We start from the raw sequence: 5,505 nt of genomic DNA, 5'->3' as shown, positions 1-5,505 counted from the left end.
CGTCATACCCTGCGGGACCCCGCCCCCTCCCCGTCATACCCCGCGCAGCCGTGGCTACTGGACTTCTTGGGCTGCCAGCCAGTCTCTTGGATGCGGCGTTGCCTGTGCCCTGAGGAGAGTTAGGGAACTCTCTGTCGAAGTGTGGAAATTGGGGAGAATGCGAAGGTTAAGACTGTCGTCTGCGGGCCTCGGCCCTGAGTCAGTCTCTTCAGTGTTTGGGCGTGTGTCCCCGGGAGACAGGCCGACGTAGCGGGTGGACCCGGCCGTTTCCCGCCCCCCACACCAACCCCGGGAGGTGCGGAAATGGCTTCGCCTTGCTGGAAGTTCCTTCACTTGCCTTCTCCCCCGCGCCCCCCACTAAAAATGGTAAGATTTTATTGGTACTTTTAGAGGCAAACCCCCAAACCCGTGAGCTGCAGGTATGATAACTAAGAACTACTGTAACTGCTCTGAGGTCAAAGACACTCATTTCCAGAGAAAGAACTCACCATCTGTGAAGGTTTGATAGATTTATAAAAGCTCCAAACCTTAAATTTTGTGTAAGTGAAGTTTAGAGACAGTAAACACAGCGGTTGTTGCCAGAGATTATCCGGGTGAGAGGTTGAATAGGAGGGATTTTTTTTTAAAGAGACTTAATTTTTTTAGAGCAATTTTAAGTTCATAGCAAAAGTTGATCAGAAAATACATAGAGGTCTCATAGGCAACTACCTTCCCCACTCTCAGTATTAGCAGCGCAGTCGTACATTTGTTACATAGCATATTACTATCATCCAAAGTCCATAGTTTACCTTGGGGTTTGCTCTCAGTGTTGTACATTCCGTGGGTTTTGACAAATGCATAGGGACATGTATTCACCGTGATAGGGTTGTACAGAATGGGTTCACTGCTCTAAAAATCCTATGTGCTCCACCTAGTCATCCTCCCCTACCCCCATCACTCAACCTTGGGCAACCACTGATCTTTTCACTGTCTCCATAATTGTGCCTTTTCCAGCATGTCCTATAGTTGGAATCGTACAGTATGTAACCTTTTCAGATTGGTGACTTTCACTTAGTAATAATATGCGTTTAAAATACTTCCATATCTTTTCATGGCTTGATAGCTCATTTCTTTTTCACACTGATTAGTGTTCCATTGTCTGGATGTATCAAAGTGTATCCATTCAACCCCTGAAGGACCCATTGGTTGCTTCCAAGTTTTGGCAGTTAAGAATAAAGCTGATACAAACATCCATATGCAGGTTTTTGTGTGGAGATAAATTTTCAGCTCCTTTGGGTAAATACCAAGGACCATGATAGCTTCCTCATATGGCAAGTATATGTTCAGTTTTGTAAAAAACCTCCAAACTGTCTTCCATAATGACTGAATCATTTTACATTACCACCGGCAATGAATGAGGGTTCCTCACCAGCATTTGGTGTTATCAGTGTTCCAGATTTTGGCCACTCCAAGAGACATGTAGTGGTATCTCATAGTTGTTTGTTTTAATTTTCATCTCCCTCATGTCATGATACAGAACTTTTTTTTTTTTTTTTTTTCAGTACGCGGGCCTCTCACTGTTGTGACCTCTCCCGTTGCGGAGCACAGGCTCTGGACGCGCAGGCTCAGCGGCCATGGCTCAGGGGCCTAGCCGCTCCGCGGCATGTGGGATCTTCCCGGACCAGGACACGAACCCGTGTCCCCTGCATTGGCAGGCGGATTCTTAACCACTGTGCCACCAGGGAAGTCCTCTTTCACTCTTTTTAACGTATGCATTCCCGAATACGGACAAATTGTGGTTTATTAACCATTCTCCTGCTAATGTACTAACCTGTAAAGATCACCATAGGCATGCTTTATTTCTTTATTCATATAGGTTTTATTATATGTGCTTTTTTATAGTTCTAAAGGTTTTCTTTACACAATTTTACATGTATTAGGTTTATTAAAACTTTTAATAGTTTTTATACTATTGTGAAGGGCTGTTTTTCTATATTGTTTGTAAGAAAGCTATGTTTGTATCTTTATTTTGTGTCTGTTCCCTTAATGGACTCAATTCATTTAGCTTCTACGTTGACTCTCTTGGGTTAAAAATCATACCAGCTGCTAATAATGAGTTACAGATATTTTCTATCAGTCAGCATTCGATCACAAAAACAGTATCCACTGCAAGTATTTGAAACAGGGAATTTAACACAGGAAATTATGATTAATTATAATTATTATAAATATGTTGGAAGCAAAAATTAAGAGCAAAAAGGGAACATGTGAGGTTACCCAGAGATTAATAACTGCAGGAAACAGTCCCCCTACCAGGGCAGGAAGAGTGAAAGGGAAAATAGGGCCTGCCATTACTGACCCTCAGGCTGCTGGTGCTGGAATGTTCACCACCACTGGCAGGAAGCTGGGAGCCAGCACCCCGGATGACCCTGCCAGTGTCCAGCAGTAGCCACAGCCAAAGGAGCAAGGGATACAAGCTCTGCACAGCCAAGGTTCCTGGAGCCCCTGCTGCAACAGCAGCATCCAAGCTTATGGCATCCTACAAGTGGTTGCATTACAGCACAGATTGAAACCCAGCCTCACAGGCAACCTCTGCTATTAAAGGGCGTGGATTGGGAAAACAAACAGTTGGAATGGGGACATAGCAGCAGGTCCTGATGAAGCTGGGGACGCTGAGGCCTAAATTCTGTGAGTGCCAGTAGAAGCAACCCTTCCACTCCATCTGAGGACAGTGATCCTGCTTTGCCTGAGGAGCCTGTGATAACCTCTTCTGTGGCAGTTGCCTTGAAAGACACTGCTGCTCATCCTCAAGACTGGCCACGGGCCTCTTTACTTCCAGACCCATAGCAAAACATGTCCCATTAAGCCCAAAGGGTGAGGCACAAAGTTTGACTCATGAGGAGGTGTACTGTGCACCAAAAGAAGCGTTACTTTTCTAACTTATGCAGACATAATTCTGGGGAATATCTGTGGGAATGGATATTAAGAGTGTGGGATAGGGGACTTCCCTGGTGGTCCAGTAGTTAAGACTCCACGCTCTGAATGTAGGGGCCCAGGGTTCGATCCCTGGTCAGGGAACTAGATCCCACATGCTGCAACTAAGACACGCCATAGCCAAATAAAGAGTGTGGGATAGTGGTGGAAAGTAAATGAAGTAGGATCAGGCTGAATTTACGGATGTGAACCCACTAAGCAGAGATTCTGGATATAGTGTTGTAACTCAAGGGGTTAGAAAAGGCTCATCTGGGGGGCTGAGACACTGACCAAAAGGTAACCCACGCTAAATGAAGACATGCCAGACCTGCCTTGGTCTATCGTAAAGTAAGGGACCCAAAAGGCCTAGGAAGTTTGGAGTGTGAGAGTGGATTTATCATGTGGGACTTGCTCACCCACTCCAGGAGGGCCCAGAGGACACACCTTGCACCATGACTGTGAGAAATACATTTGTGAGGGAGCCCCAGCATCCTTGAAGAACTCCTGTGGTCACTTCTTCCTGTAGGCACAAAATTACAGTGGGAACTGCCACCAAACTGGGATCCTTAAATGGGAATAATTGGATCCGAGGACAGCAGGATAATTGCCAAAGACAAGGTGGGGCCAGGTACCATAATGGACAGCAGATTCAAAGCAGTAATTAGCATAGTCTTATTGGCAGAGACCTATGGCACTGACTAGTTGATCATGGTGTCCCTAGAAAAAAAGAGATGGGCAGTCTACTGAATTCTTACATGTTCTGTGTCACAGGAAGAGTTCTAGGTCAAGTGCACAAACTTGTGTCGTAAAAAGAGTCACGGCCTTAGAGTCAATGTCAGACTTGACCCAGTTTACAGACCCAAAAACACTTGATTAAAGGGGAGGCCAGATCCCCTTGAGGAAAGACCCTGCTGTGCTGGCCAAAACAGACACTGAGTCTTCCTCCCAGCCTTCCCTCAGGATCTGGGGCCTTTTACCACAGTGATTATGGTCTAAGGAAAAGGAAATAAGTAGACTTTTCAAGAATTACTGAACACTAGCTCCGAACTGACCCTTATTCAAGGTGACCCAAAACATCACTGTGGTCCACCAGTCAGAGTAGGCCTTGTGGAGGTCAGCTGACCAGAGGAGTTTTAGCTCAGATGTCTCTCACAGTGGGTCCCTAAGCCAATGCTGTGGTTATTTCCCCAGTTCTGGGATGTGGTTGGTGTAGGCAGCTGGCAGAATCCTCACGTTGGTTCCCTGACCTGTGGAAGGAGGGCTATTTTTTGGGAAAGGCCAAGTGGAAGCCACTAGAACTGCCTCTACTGAGGAAAGTAGTGAACCAAAAGCAATACCGCAGAGATTAGTGCTACCAACAAACGATTGAAGGATGCAGGAATGGTGATTCCCTTCACATCCCAATTCAGCTCACTTACTTGGCCTGTGCAGAAAACAGGTGAATCCTGGAGAATGATGGTGGGTTATTGTATATTTATCCAGACAGTTGCTGCAATTGCAGTTGCTGTTACAGATGCAGTTTCATTGCTCAAGCAAATGAACACATCCCATGGGAGCTGGTTTGCAGCTGTTGGTCTGACAAATGCTTTTTCCTCAATACTTGCTAATTACCATTTCCACCAGAAACAGTTTGCTTTCAGCAGGCGTGGCCAGCAATGCACTTTCACAGTTGTCTTGGTCTGCTTGGGCTGCCACAATAAAATACTGCAGACTGGCTGGCTTAAACAACAGAAGTGTATTCTCTCACAGTCCTAAAGGTTGGAAGTCCTGGATTGAGGTGTCGGCAGATTTCATTTCAGGTGGGAGCGCTCTTCCTGGCTGGCAGACATCCACCTTCTCACTGTGTCCCCACACAGCCTCTCCTCTGTGTGCAGGAGAGAGATCTCTGATGTCTCTCCTCTTTTTACAAGGACACGAGTCTTACCAGATTAGGTCCCACCCTTTGACCTTATTTAACCTCCCTCCCTCCCTAGAGGCCCTATCTCCAAATACAGTCATGCAGGGTCCCAAAACTCATCTCTTGAAGCCCTAACGCCCACTGTGGTGGTGTCTCCAATTGCGGTTGCTGTACCAGATGTGGCTTCATTGCTTGAGCAACTTACACATCCCCTGGCACCTAGTATGCAGCTATTGACCTGACAAATGCCTTTTTCACCGTACCTGTCAATAAAGACCACTAGAAGCAGTTTGTTTTCATCTGGCAAGGCCAGCACTGTACCTTCACTGACCTACCTCAGGGGTGTATCAGCTCTCCAGCGCTGTGTCATAATTTAGTTCACAGGGGTCTTGATTGCCTTACTCTTCCACAAGATACCACACTCGCCCATTATTCCTGACATTATGCTGATTGGATCTAGTGAGCGAGAAGTAACAACTATGCCAAACTTACTGGCAAGACATTTGTGTGTCAGAGGGTGGGAAATAAATCTGACAAAAATTCAGGGGCCGTCTGCCTCAGTGGAATTTCTAGGGGTCCAGTGGTGTGGGGCATGTCAAGATAGCCCTTCCAAGGCCCCTCCTGCAACCAAAAAAGAGGCACAATGCCTGGTGGCC

General features: G+C 46.3%; 1 long non-coding RNA gene across 1 annotated transcript; it reads left to right on the top strand.

Annotated features, from left to right (window-relative positions):
• Positions 1-42: 42 nt before the first annotated feature.
• LOC131742294 (uncharacterized) lies at positions 43-1,946 on the top strand. The gene is made up of 2 exons (XR_010837005.1): positions 43-366; positions 1,542-1,946. It is a non-coding gene; the product is annotated as an uncharacterized lncRNA (long non-coding RNA).
• The last annotated feature ends 3,559 nt before the right edge of the window (positions 1,947-5,505 follow it).

This window comes from Kogia breviceps, chromosome 15 (genome assembly GCF_026419965.1).
Source record: "Kogia breviceps isolate mKogBre1 chromosome 15, mKogBre1 haplotype 1, whole genome shotgun sequence".
NCBI lineage: Eukaryota > Metazoa > Chordata > Mammalia > Artiodactyla > Physeteridae > Kogia > Kogia breviceps.
This window is presented reverse-complemented; position numbering and strand designations above follow the sequence as displayed.